The sequence below is a fragment of the Pinus tabuliformis genome, chromosome 5_2 (assembly GCF_031772625.1).
Source record: "Pinus tabuliformis cultivar Carrire ecotype Pingquan chromosome 5_2, CPIR1, whole genome shotgun sequence".
Classification (NCBI taxonomy): Eukaryota; Viridiplantae; Streptophyta; class Pinopsida; order Pinales; family Pinaceae; genus Pinus; species Pinus tabuliformis.
The window spans coordinates 465,739,836-465,755,524 of NC_142306.1; positions in this window are offsets into that span (position 1 = coordinate 465,739,836).

Here is a 15,689-nt window from a genome sequence, read left to right on the forward strand (position 1 = left end):
TGGATAAGAGATTGTCCATATAAAGCTGAGCTTAAAAAATTCTTCAAGAATTCAAAAACCTCGGTGGTATTAACTGATCCATTTCCAAATCCAGGAACAAATCTGGTTGCCAGTGATAATGCTTCCTCGTCCCAAGTGCTGATGTTGTCGGTTTCGAAGCAGCAAAATGATGTTTTGATAATGACAAGGAATAAATATTACGGGAATCCATAGCTGTCGAACAACAAGGATAAAGATCAACCTAGTAGTTCGACAACGACTTCTACAGAAGTTGTGCCGCCCATCATTCCAGAGCTAACAATAAAACCGCCAAAGGGAGTAGTGCACAAGTCTACATTTAATCCTCGTGCCAGAGCGGCACAACATTATAATATAGTGGAAGATCTGGCCCAATCGCCATCCGCTATGTCGACACTTGAGGTACTGCAAAATTGCCCCTCCCAAAAGTAGGCTTTATTATCAGCAATAGGTGGGATTGACCCAAAGTATTCTAATCTTGTGTCGCCTTCAATTTTTAATGATCTTGAAGTGACAAGTGCTCAGATGGACCTTTTCCTTTAAGGAGTCTGAAAAGGAACAAAAGAGACTACTCTAGAAGTCTAGATAGAGGGATTACCAAACCAATCGTAAAACTGCATAATACTTTTTACTGTACGGCAGTCAATCTTCTCGAATGCTGTGTTCAGTGCATTGCGATCGATAGGGCGGCAGACATATATTCCTATGGATAAAGGATATAGCCTATTGTGGTCTCCCAATATATACTCGACGGTACGTGGGAGCACAAGTCCGTACTGGTACTTGTCGTCTCAAAGTGGAGGAATCACCCAACCAGCAATGAAAACAACAGTTACCAGGGTTTACGACGCCGGAATACATCTCTAGTCTAGACTTCTAAATGTTGTGTGTTAGGTTCCAAAGAATTTTTAGACTCATTAAATTTATTTTACAGTTGATATTATTTAAGAAATTTTCCTTTCAGGTTCACCGCATGATGTAGATATACAATTCCTAAAATGCAATCTAAGATGATAAACAATCGTTTAATCTTCTTTTTGCAATGAAAATCCTAGCTACTAAAGAAAGAGAGATGATATTCTTTCAACATAGAGCGGAGAGCACACACTATATGAACTATCCTAAATCAAACCAAGAAACAGTCTAAATTCAAATGCACATGCATGTATTTCTTTTCAGCCTTCTTAATATGTGAATGATAAAAAGAAAGCTAAGCGCAAATCTGAATTATTTTTCAAAGTGACATTACTAACAAGCTTCTTTCCAAGACAAAATGAAGACAATGATGACACTTTGTGATTTGGAATTGAAAACTTGCTTTCGACACTTGAAAAACTATTAATTCAAATCAAATACAAGAGTAATATTGTAATCGACTATCAAGAATAATCAGATTCTCTTCTATGACTGAAAATGAAACTTGCGACACTTCCAAATCAAGAAACGACAGTTCAATTACGCTACTTCTTTGTAAAAGAGAACTGAAAATGGCTCACAATACATAAAAAATTTTACAGTTCTTTGCACAATGGAGTTGGAATAATGCCAAGGAAGGGGGTTTCCACAAAGGTATATTGACTACAGACAGAAAAACTCCTAAATAGAGCTGAAAAGAGTGAAGAAAAACTAAAGTTTGGAGGCAAAATTAGCCTTCTCTAACCATCGCAGCTGTTACACAGGGATTCCAGTATGCATCCCACCTACTGCACACGGGTAGTGTGATTCATACTGATATCCTTGAAGAGAGGGCGCGATGGTACAGTGCGAGACTTTTGATCCAGTTCTTGATCATAGTTTGCAGCACAGTTCAGGGATTTAGGCCGAGCAAGTGATAATCAGTAAATAAATCATAAGGGTAGATCTAAGGAGGTTACTAGATCCACCACAAGGGAAATTAGGATGTTTATAAATCAATTGTTCAGTTTATAAACAAAACCTGAAGATAGACTAAAGTAGCATTGATCTACTTTGCACTTGCATAGAAAATGCAGTTCGAAGGCTAGCTGGCTTGACTTCAGGCTCCGTTTGTAAGTTTATAAAAAAAACAAGTATAGAAAAGAAAACAAGCTATTCGCTCCCCAGCAGAGTCGCCATTTTTTTATTGGGAAATCTAGTGTCTATGCAAAGCTGCTAGTCCCACAAAGATTGGTAGCTATCTTAGAAACAAACAAAGTAAAACTACTTTCGTTTTCCTTTATGAGAAGTAGATAAGAGGGGAACAAAGGAGACCAACCTCTGTCTTGCGCTTGGTTCCTTGCTTGATTCCTCTCCCTTTTGATAGATCTTTTCCACTCGCTTCCTTGTCTACCCAGCTTCAAAGAGCACCCGTGGAATCAAAGTAGCATAACACTATCCAAGAACAAAGATCTACTATCACAAACAATATAGGACCAGATATATATTGACCACACAAATGCATATATCATCAATCATACAAGAATGTGGAGGAAAACTTGAATAACTTTATTAATATCAAGAATAGCAAAGAGGATTACAACCAATTTTTCTGACCCAGCGTCATCCTCTCAGCAAGAAAGCCCTTCTTCACCTCATGAAAAGCTTAGATCACCCAACACTATGATGTTACACCAAGAAACCAACAACACTTCCTTAAAAGATACAAAATTCCAGCCTCTGGATCTCTGGGATGAGGGATCCATATATAGATGATTGCAGGGAGGTGAGTTAGCTTCTGAGATTTGATTAGTGTCCTCTCTCTGATAGTTCTTGATTCCACTTGGAGATTGATGATCTCTTACTCATCCCTGGGTGATTTCAGAGAGGCAAGTGTCATAGGAGAAGTTTCTGGAAGATTCCATGTCGAACCACCTTGCAAACTGTCTCTGCCATTTGTTCACTCTCACTCATCACACCCTGCAGAAGAGCTATCCAGTATGCATCGCACCTTTTACTCTGTCTAGGTGGGATGCATCACACCTTCTGCACTGGGCAGTCTGTATGGTCTAGATTTGATCAGTTCTGAGCAGTTTTCTGTGGAGAACTTCTGGGAGATGATGTAATCAGCTGACCTTGTTCCTTTAGGGTGTGAAACAACACTTTTAGGGACTTAGTAGCCCTTAGTTTATGGACATATATGATTGGGGTTGCAGTGCCCAAAAATGTCTATAACATAGGCCTACAAAAAGACCCTATATTAATGGGGACTTTTGCCCTCCCATCTCCAACCAATCTAGCATAAGTGGCGATGGTAGGAACCTGAAATATGATATCTTCTATTCAAAATATCTCAGAAAATGATATTAGCATGGATCATCTGCAAGTATTGCCTCCAAGCCCAATAGAAATATTGTAGCAATCAATGTTTTTGGCATGGGAGGCAAACCCAAATCAACGCTCATCAAGCGTTTGGATAGATAGGTCTAAGGAATATGGAACCCCTTCAGATCCTTGGTTGCAAGTACATTACATAGACGAAGGAATTGTTCAGTCAATGATAATTGACGGGGCGCCAGGGGAAGATTACCACCATCATTCCCATCTTCCGGATTGTCAAGAAGATACTCCTGATGACCTTCATCATCCTTCAGTTTTTGATTTCCTATCAAATACTGTAAAAATTGTGGATTCCAAGCGAAACTTGTCCAATATCGAAGAGACTATCGCCATAAATATCTCGACCAAAAGAGATGTTGTAGAGAATATTTATGTTGGCAAATGTTGTTCTCCTTTAGAACTGGAAATATACGAAGTTCTTTTTCACGAATTCAGAGATGTCTTTGCTTGGTCATATGATGAAATGCCAGGCATTGACTCGAGTATAGTTGAACACGAAATAAAGATGTATCCAGATGTCAAACCAGTATGACAACAGTTACGGTAGGTGCACCCCAAGAAAGCCGCTGCCATCAAGGCAGAAGTTGAAAAACTTCTCCATGCTGGTTTTATTTACCCGGTTCCTCTAACCGATTGGGTATCGAACATTGTTCCTATAATGAAAAAACAAGGAACGATTAGAGTGTGCGTCGATTAACTAACCTACACCCTTTATTGACCAAATAGTTGATGAATGCACCAGATGTGAAATATTTTCATTTATGGATGGATTCTCCTGGTATAATCAAATAAATATCCGCCCACAGGACCAGTCAAATACTGCATTTATTTGTCTGTGGGGCACATTTACATATCGCAAGTTACCCTTTGGTTTAAAGAATGCAGGGGAAGCATTTCAGATGGAAATGAATTATGCCTTCCATGACATCAAAAACATCGTTCAACCATATCTCGACGATCTTCCGACTCATTCGCGAAAGCAGACCGATCATCCACAACATTTGAGAGCGATATTTCTACGTTTCCGACACTACAAGATACGACTCAATCCACAAAAATGTGTGTTCTGTGTCAGTTCTGGTTGTTTGCTTGGCTTTGTAGTCTCAAAGGACGGGATTCGTCTCGACCCATGTAAGGTTCAGGGAGTCATAAATTTGCCTCCACCTTCAAATTTGCTTTAGATTCAGAAACTCCAAGGGAAAGCAAACTTTCTGAGGAGGTTCATTCCAAATTACGCCGAACTTGCTAAAGGTTATACACGTCTATTGAAAATAGAAGTACCCTTCGTCTGGGATCATGTCGCGCAAGCTTCCTTTGATGCTTTAAAGGAATCCCTAATAAAAGTGTCATTAATGTATGCTCCTGATTATAAAAAATACTTTAACCTGTATCTGGCTGTAGCGGATACAACCATCGCAATGGTTTTAGTTCAAGAAGACAATGGAATTGAACATCCTATATATTATTTGAGTAGAAACTTAAATGATACAGAAAGCAAGTATTCCTACATTGAAAAGCTGGCTCTCGCAGCTGTTCAAGCGATACAGAGATTTCGACACTATGTCCTCTTTTGAAAAACTACCATTTTGTCAGATTGCAACCCCATGACTTATATCTTGTTGCGACAGTTGCTGGGGGGCAAATATTCAAAATGGATAGCAATTCTTCAAGAGTTTGATCTGGAATTTGTAAAATCCAAATCGAAGAAATCCCTGGTTTTCGCGGAATTAATATGCGATCTCCCATCATCGTCCAACAATGAAACATCCAAAGAAACCATCGTGGATGAATCTTTGCTTCTGATATCTTCAAGCAATCTGTGGTATGGATATATAATCATCTATCTCCAAACCCAAAAATATAGGTCTAATACCTCTTGCTCAGAACAAAGACGTATTCGATACCAATCAAAAGACTACATGATCGTCGGTGATATGCTTTACCGTCGTGGTGTCGATACAGTTCTGAGGAGGTGCCTCACCCATGAGGAGGCCGAAAAAGTCCTGAATAATTGCTATTCAGGCGCATGTGGGTGGCATCAATCTGGTTATGCTATGGCACAAAAATTTTTACGATCAGGATACTTCTGGCCAACAATGTTCAAAGATTGCATAACCGCAGTCAGAAGTTGCCATGCGTGTCAAATTTTCGATATCAAAACTAGAATACCACACACACCCCTGCAACCAGTAGTTGTTGTTGGGCCATTCGCCAAATGGGTCATAGATTTCATGACATGTAACCCCACCTCGATCGGGGGGCATGGGTATATCATAGTCGCGATAGACTATTTTACCAAATGGGTCGAGGTGATGTCTACATTAAACAACACCGGTGAAATGGCTGCCCTTTTCTTTTTCAATCATGTAGTCGCCAGATTCGGCGTTCCACAGGCCATAGTCACAGATCATGGATCGCATTTTCGCAATTACATGATGGTTGAATTGGCTACCAAATTGGGGTTGTCCCACGACAACTCTACTCCATATTAGCCGCAGGCCAATGGACAAGTTGAAGCAATCAACAAGGTCCTGAAGCGGATGCTGCAAAGGATGATTGGAGTCCACAAAAGGAGTTGGCACCTGATCTTGTACTCAGCCTTGTGGGCATACCAAACATCGGTAAGGAATGCAACTGGGTTTACACCCTTTCAACTGGTGTATGGCATAGAAACAATCTTACCAGTTCAGTGTGAAATCTCGTCCCTCAAACTCGTAGTCGACCTTCTCCCCAAAACTTCAGAAGAGGAGGCTCATTTCTTGGAACTAATCCAATTTGATGAAACCTGTCGTGATGCCGTTTTGGCTAACGAAGCCCATAAGAAATGAGTCAAGGCGTAGTTCGAGAAGAATGTCAAACCCTGTGTCTTCTCAGAAGGTGACTTGGTCTTACTTTACGACTAGGAATCCGATAAATTGGGAGTAGGTAAATTCAAGTCTTTGTGGATGGGCCCCTATATTGTTAAACGTGTATTAGCAAAAGGGGCCTACGAGTTAGTGGATTATGATGGGATTCCACTGGTGCAACCCCATAACCGGTTGTACCTTAAGCGTTACTACGCATGATTCAGTGTAGTAACCCCTATGCTTTTGTTACATTTTTGTTTTCGCTAAGGGTAATTGCTTTGGTCAGGTAATCCACTTTTTACATTTGTTGCAGATGTCAAACCTATTGGAATCATTTGTTGGATATGCCAATGGAGCGAGTTGTAGTTCACGGAACCTATCTTCTGGGGCCTGGGCCATTTTTGATCCAAGCGGCGAGTTAGTAAGTTTCAGAGGGTTATGCATTGGTTGGTCAACAAATAACATCACTAAATATAGCGCGTTGATAGAACTCCTCTTTGATGCCATCACTCATGGCATGTGCCAACTTGTCGTTAGACTAGAATCACAACTCGTCATCCTACAACTCACTGGTATCTACTCCATCCGAAATCCAACTATCTATCGCATGTTCCTAAGGGTCAAGATTTTGGAAAGGCAGTTTGATTCTATTCAATATCAACATATTTCCAGAAATTTAAACACATTAACAGACTTATTGGCAAATTATGTGTTAGATAGACATTTGCAATAGTTATAAAAGGAAGCATTTCATTAATATTTGCATCAAAGATCATGTAACTTAACCAAAATGAAACTCCAAAAATCAAAATTATATATATAACTGTTTGTGGTTTACACATAATGTTCTATAACCAAGAAAAAAATTGGTCTGATGACCCAAAACTCAAAATGCTAGGGGGCACCCTAGTCTAATGGCGCTGATGATAACAAGTCACCGCCTATGCAATCATGTGTAAAAGCTGAGTCCATCGACTTGGCACGCCAGTAGTATGTCGCTGCAGCCTCAGAGGTAGCTCATCAGTCCTCACATCTGGAATAGCAAGAGTGATACCCTCGACCTGCTCTTCCAATGCTGAAAGAGTCTTTGCCACATCAAGGTCATGAAGGATAGCCCTCCCCAAAACCTCTCCTGCCGAAGCGGCAGCTGGCACTCTCGGATGTGATGCTGGTCGAACTGGTCCAATGTCTGCATGAGCACATGAGTTTTGATTAGTCTTGAGTAAAGAAAATATAAGAACATTATGAAAAGAAATAAACAGGAATATGGTCAGAGAATTTACCTATGGCACCCCACTGCTCACCAGCCGGCAGTGCCAAATCCGAATCACCCCGGTAATCCATACCAGCATATGGACACTCGGAAAAGACCATATGCTGACAGTTGAACCACTCAAAGAAGGTATCAGAGAAAGAAATCTGGGACTGACCCGCATGTCGGGCCATGAAGTCGACCCATCTCTGCATCCGTGGTTCAGTCAGTGGAGGTAAACCAAGTGAAATATACTGTGGCTGCATCAGTGGGATCTTTTCCAAGGTGAAAGTGGTCAAAATAGAACCATAACCAAAGTTCTTCAATCTTCCGTTTTTTACATTGGTCAATTGTTCTTTCATCACAGGGAGTACTGCATCACACCAGTTGAACACATTTGGTTCAAGGCATTCCAAGGCATACTGCATATAAGACTTGTTGGCCCCATGAAGAGCCGCACTACCAGCTAGTCTAGCAAAAGTGAACAGAATGGTCCTCAAGGACCTGTTAGTGACGTCTCGAATATTGATCTTGCCGTCCCTACTCAGCTGAGATCCCTCTCTACAATACCGACGAATATAATCTCTCACGGATTCACTCCCACAAGCCGAACCTGATAATGAGATAGGGGCACCACGCCTCGATAAATCGGTAAAAAAATAGATGTCCACGATAGTCAAGGGGATGGATTTGCCCCTAATCTAGAACACCTGGTTGGTAGGATCCCATGCATCGAGAAAATATGGCAACAAGTTGATTTGTTGCCTCATGCTAGAGATGCGAAAAAACTTCAGCAGACCATAATTCCGCAGTGTAGTTACCGTACCCGGATCATGTAAAGCAAGCATGTCCTCTTCTTCGTGCTCACATTCTCGCCATGTAACAGGCATTTTTCTTCGATGAATCTCTGAAAACAAAAAAGAGAAGAGTCAAGATCCTAATTTTGTGAAAAATAGGCAAAAAATTCCATGAAAAAACTATGCACAAGTTTCCCTCCTTGCGCCCAACACACCCCCAACAGTGTATTGGGTGGGATGCATACTGACTGGCCAATGGCTAGGCCAGTATGCATCGCACTTTTCGATGTAGGAAAGGTGCGATGGAGCCGGGGTGAATTTTTCAAACCCTAGGGGTTCAGAAAAACTAGGAAACATGCTCAGAATTCAAAAAGGAAAGAATGAAATTGAAGAGCTCAGGTTTGTCTCTTACCTGGTCCATACGGTGCCAAGAATCATCCATAGAATCTCCCGGAATCAGCTAGTGAAAATCAAGGGAGAAAGCATCTCCAAACCTCCAACAAACCAAAGTTCAAATGAAATGGTAAAATGAGAGGTAAAAACCACTTTTAAATTACTTTTCACGTAATTCAAGTAAAATATTAGTGTTTTGACTCATTTTTCAAGCATATATTATTCATTTCTAACTAGTTTGATGAAGCAATTGAATAGGTACTACAACCTTTGAAGGAACAAAGTTGTCAATGGTAAAATCAAGGTAATCAATGACCATTATATCGAGCAGTTTTTATGTGGAGTTCAAGCTCGTTAAAAATTCAACATAAGCAATGAGCAAATGTTCCCCCCAGAGTTTAAGCTCATTCATTAAAAAATGAACCAATTTCCGATAAATAACCATCGTGAATGCATTATCATCAAACTTTAAGCCTTGGTCCTGTTCTCATCATCACCTCCACTCTGTTTTGGCCGATCATTCACCTCCATTTGATTGTTTACCCTTTTTGAGGAATAGTTACGAAGAGTGATCATGTTAGCCATCCTTGTGACATTGTCGTGATTGGAAAATTCCAAACCTTACCTAGAATCATTCGCTACCCGAATTTATCACTCGTTCCTCAAAAAATGAGTCTCCTTTAAGCTCTTTTCATCTGAATTGTAAAACATGAAAATATTGCTGAGCAATTAGCCTCTCCAGCTCATTAAAGTGACCGGAAGTGATATCCCTCCTCTAGGTTTTAATCTTTTTGGACCTGAGGGATTATTACACAAAAAGATCGAGCGCTTGTTTTGTTCGGCTCGTTAAAATTACCGAAAATTCATCCCTTTTGTATTATTTTATACTTTTTCGGACTTAAGGGATTATAAGACGAAAAAGGATTATTGGAGTTTTCTTTACATCCCTTTCGGACTCTCTAAAATTGAAAAGGACCGAGTTATCTTTGTCGTTAAACTCGTTAAAACCGAATAGCAACAAACTTGTCCATACAAACAAGAACGAGTTTCACTACCACTAGGCTCGTTAAAACATAGCGATGGGTTTGCCCGAAGGGCACATTATAGAACAGGCATATGTTATCCTCCTCAAGCTTGACAAAAATAAAGAGGTACTGATCAACAATGACTGGGGAAAAATTGGGAAGAAAACTTGAAGAAACTTTATTGGTAGCAAGTCGCTCTTGAACATGACACTTTCACTTCGCATCCGAGTCGGGTTGGGTTGTTCCGTTCACTGGTCATATCACCATTGGTCCATCACACCATCCAAATTTTGGGTTACGCTACCAATCCATCATGTCATTGTCACCGGTATGTTCAAGAGAAGTCACTCAGAGAATTCACTCATGTCTCATCCACTACAATACATTCACGCTCCATTCTTTCATGACTGCCACCCTGAACCTTATATCATCAGATCATTTTCACCTCCATTAAAATCATTTGCTCCATTCCGTGTCATAGATCTGGGATTCATTAAGGCCTTCCTACGATGGATCACTTCTTGTTGACATCAGCTCATTATCCAGGAAGTTGATCTAGGAACAACCCTTTCAGTACTTTGAAGCTTGCATGCCTCAATGGCAAGTTTCTCACTTCCGCCGACAGGTTTACATCAATGGCCTTCGACCAAAAGATTTTGCGTGGTGTTCGACACCAAGTCCCCTTTTCACACCACGTGAATGGTACTGTTGTACCTTGAGGGTCATCATCATTATTGGTGATTCCTCTCGCGCTTGTTAACAGCTTACATCACTGGCTGGTAATCAGGCGATGTCTTTCCATGTTCGACTCCAGAACATCTCTCACATGGATCGACTTGTACTTTGAGTGAAGATCGAACGAGATTGAAGACCCCAGATCTAGTTTCATCCATCCGGGCTGTGATATATATTCAGGAAAATAAAGACATCAAATGTACATCATTGCTGCACAGATAATCATCCAATCTAAGGGATGATGGCTCTACCAGAATCATCAATCTGCACACAGACGATTGTCTGTCTTATGTACATGAAAATGAATTTATAAAGCTGAGCATGGGAATTCCCACCTCAGCTAGATCATGAAAATATTATGAAGATAATGTATTGTATTGTATCTTATTACAGGTCGCCTTCCAGCTTGGAAAAACTTCAGATCCTCATGATAAAGCATTTCACCCGACATCAAAAGATTAACGACCTCATGCTTTAGGGGGCAACTGTTATAGACATTTTTGGGCACTGCAACCCCAATCATATATGTCCATAAACCAAGGGCTCCTAAGTCCCTAAAAGTGTTGTTTCACACCCTAAAGGAACAAGGTCAGCTGATTACATCATCTCCTAGAAGTTGTCCACAGAAAACTGCTCAGAAATGGTCAATTCTGGAACATACAGACTACCCAGTGCAGAAGGTGCGATGCATCCCACCTGCCCAGAGTAAAAGGTGCGATGCATACTGGATAGCTCTTATGCAGGGTGCGATGAGTGAGAGTGGACAAATGGCATAGATAGTTTGCAAGGTGGTTCGACATGGAATCTTCCAGAAACTTCTCCTATGACACTTGCCTCTCTGAATTCGCCCAGGGATGAGTAAGAGATCATCAGTATCCAAGTTGAATCAAGAACTATTGGAGAGAGAACACTAATCAAATCTTAAAAGTTGACTCACCTCCCTACAATCATCTATATATTGATCCCTCATCCTAGAGATCCAGGGGGATGGAATTTTGTATCTTGTAAGGAAGTGCTGCTGGTTTCTTGGTGTAGCATCATAGTGTTGGGTGATCTAAGATTTTCATGAGGTGAAGAAGGGCTTTCTTGCTGAGAGGATGACGCTGGGTCAGAACAATTGGTTGTAATCCTCTTTGCTATTCTTGATATTAATAAAGCTATTCAAGTTTTCCTCCACATTCTTGTATGATTGATGATATATGCATTTGTGTGGTCAATATATATCTGGTCCTATATTGTTTGGGATAGTAGATCTCTGTTCTTGGATAGTGTTATGCTACTTTGATTCCATAGGTGCTCTTTGAAGCTGGGTAGATGAAGAAGCGAGTGGCAAAGATATATCAGAAGGGAGAGGAATCAAGTAAGGAACCAAGTGCAAGACAGAGGTTGGTCTCCTTTGTTCCCCTCTTATCTACTTCTCATAAAGGAAAATGAAAGTATTTTTAGTTTGTTTGTTTCTAAGATAGCTACCAGTCTTAGTGGGACTAGCAGCTCTGCATAGACATTAGATTTCCCGATAACAGAAGCCTACCTATGTTTTTATGCTATATCAGAAATATGGCCATAATTAATCTAAAGAAGAGACAGATGATATTTGAAGGAAATAATATGAGAGTAGTTGTTCCCTCAGACCCATCAGAAGCAGTAAGATATACAGAACTATGAAAGAAGAATATTGTGCAAATGACATAGAAAATATCTATCAAATGACAACGAAGGAATAAGATTGTGTTAACCCTACTGTAGAGGGAAATTTGAGTTGGGAGTGTGATAGTTCTTGTACCTCAGACTCAAAAGAAGAACTGGAAAATCAGTAGAATAGGCTACATGAAGTATCCACAAGGCACAGTGTAATTACCAAATCAGTTCGTTGTATGATATCTAAGATATGTAACTTACCTTCTTATTATGGATTAGGTGAAGTGAAAACTTTTCTTAATGATTATGAAGAAAAAGTTCTAGAAAATCAAAGGTTCCCAACCTTGAATATGGCCCTAAAAGTTAACCCTACTAGATGATGGAATGCACACAAGAAGAATATAGGAGGTTGGTAGGAATGTCTAGATTGATGTGGATAAGGTTTGGAAAGATAGATACAAAGATAGTGATAAAATATGATGGTGAAACTAATCCTAGAAACCATATCCTCTATGCACAACAACATGGAAGGAGATTCCACCTCAAGAATGGGTACATGGATTCATTCATACATTAGAGACAATCCCTAAAAACTGGCACCTAGAAACAAATCTTTGACATGGTACAATGAAATGGGTAGACATGGTTGATGGCTTCATGTTAACATTCAACTTTGAGGATGATTTTCCACACATAGATTTGTCCCTTTAGACAGTCAAGAAGAATATTTTTGAGAATTTAACCCCACTGACATGGAAGCAACTTGATTGCGCTACGCAGATAGAAAATGCATTGTAGTGTTATAACCTTACTTCATATGAAGAAGCAGATCCTCACAACATCAATATAGAAGAGTCAGATGGATAATGTGAAGTAACTATACTTCATCCATAGATACCAAATATAACGAATCCAATGAAGACCAAGAAAGTGAATATAGGATCAAAAAAGGAACCCAAGTTTGCAACAATAGGAGACTACTGGGATGAGGAGACAGACAATAAAGTTACAAAGTTACTTCATGAATATCAAGAAATGTTCCCACTAAATTTTTAGAGATGAAGGGAATAATAGGAGATCTAGGAGTCATGAAGATTCCCTTTAAGCCTGATGTAAATCCAATCAATCAAAGACCTTAGAGGATGAACCTAAAGTGTAAGGAGAAAGTAAAGATAGAGCTTGATAAGATGATAACAACATTAATTATTGAACCAGTAGAAGAATCAGAATGGGTGATTCGTATGGTAGTTTAAGAGAATAAGACTCAAGGAGAATATAGGATCTGTGTTGATATGAGAAAGTTGAATGATGCATGTTTACATGATCCCTTCCCTACCCCTTTCAAAAATGAAGTACTTGACAATGTAGTAGGCCAAGGAGCTTACTCATTTATAGATGGATTCTTAGGTTATCATTAGCTTAGGATTGCACCTGAAGATCGGCATAAGACCACATTTGCTACATAATGGGGCTCATAACAATACACAGTAATGCCTTTTGTATTGAAAGATTCCCCTACTATATTTTCTAGGGTGGTGGTTGTAGCTTTTAAGGAATACATCCACAAGATTTTAGAGGTATATTTTGATGATTGGACAATATTTGGATTGTTCAAAAAACATGTTGGAAGTTTAAGACTTATGCTCGACACATGTAGACAATATCAGATCTATTTGAACCTAAATAAGTGCATATTTTGTGTACCCTTCGGCATATTGTTGGGACATATTGTTTGTAAGAAAGGACTAATGGTGGACCCTGCTAAGATTGCTATCATTGTGATATTGCCTCCACTTAAGACAGTAAGACAACTTCACACTACGTTGTGGCATACTGGGTATTACAAGAATTTCATCAAGGGGTATGCTCAAATCGCTGCGCCTATGGAGAAAGTGTTGAAAAGGGATGTAACTTCTGAGTGGAATGAAGAATGTCAAAAGAGCATTGACATATTGAGAGAAAAAATGGTAGATGCTACTAAACTAGTGTTCCCTGATTGGAATAAGGAATTTCATGTCCATGTGGATGCCTCTTGTATAGATTTAGCAGTAGTACTGGCACAACCTAGTGTAGGAGAGATTGATCATCCTATAGATTTTGAAAGTAGAAAGTTATCCAAAGCAGAAAAGAATTACACAACTACAGAAAGGGAAGGACTGGCTATGGTATATTTTTTGCAAAAGTTTAGATATTATTTGTTGGGGTCACACTTTAAAATGTTTACAGATCATTATGCACTGAAGTATTTGGTTAATAAGCATGCCTTAGGAAAAAATATTTGCATATGGTTATTGTTATTTCAAGAACATGACTTTGAGATCATTGTTAAACTAGGGAGACTGAATGCAGGACCTGACCATCTGTCAAGATTGGAAACAGGAGAAGAACCAACTAGCATAGAGGATAATCTCCCTGATGCACAGTTATTTGAAATTAGAGTTGCAGATGACCATTTCACAAATATCATTCAGTTTTTTACCATAGGAATGGATCCTTCAGAGTATACTACGCAGCAAAAGAAAGAATTAGTGGTTAAGGCAACTAAATTTTCATTAATAGTAGGACATTTATATAATATGGGACCAGATGAGATACTGAGTAGATATGTTCTTGAACATGAAAGACATATGATTCTAACAGAGGCTCACGGGGGTGCAACTGGTGGACATTATGCAGGAAAAGCTACTGTGCATAAGATTTTGAGAGAAGGATTGTGGTAGCCTACACTATACAAAGATGCAAAGGAATACTATCGAGCATGTGATGTGTGTAAATGAATAGGAAAACCTTAAAGAAGAGATGAAATGCCATTAGTACCACAAGTTACATTACATACCTTTGATAAATGGGCTATTGATTTTTTTGGACCAATCATCCCACCTGGAAGGTAGACTGGTGTGAGGTACATAATTATATGACAAGATGGCCCGAAGCACAACCAGTAAGGGACTTCAACATAGATACTATTGTGAAGTTTATTTTTGATTACATATTGTCTAGATTTGGATGTCTGAATATTTTCATGAGTGACCAAGGTTCGCACTTCCTGAATAAGACTGTTGAAGCATTGATTGAGCAGTTCCAAGTTTATTATTAGAAGAGCACCCCTTATCACCCTTAGGCCAATGGAATAGTAGAAGAATTTAATAATATCTTGGAGAATGCACTTACTAAGATATGCATTGTGAATAGAGATGAGTTAGACCTTAGTATTCCAACAATATTATGGGCTTATAGGACCACATGCAAAAAGTTGATAGGTCAGACACCCTTCAGGTTGGTTTATGGGAAAGAAGTTGTGATTCCCATGGAGTACATCATGCCTAGCTTGATGATTGCAACTTTTACAGAGATGGCAGAACCTAATATAATGAAGGAAATAATGGCACAATTGCTTCCTTTGGAAGAAGACAGATTTATAGCAGGATTCCATTAGCAGGTACAAAAAACAAGAGAAAAGGCCTGGCGTGATAGACATATTATGTAGAAGAAGTTCCAGGTGGGATACCTTGTTCTCCTCTATGATAGTAAGTTTGTAAAATTTCCAGGAAAATTCAAGATGCATTGGTTAGGTCCATATATTATCAAGCATATAACTAATGGAGGCACAATTCAATTAGCGAAGTTAAATGGAGAATTGATTCAAGGAAGATGTTGGGATGGGATCCCTAGGGTCAAATTTTGTCAGTAA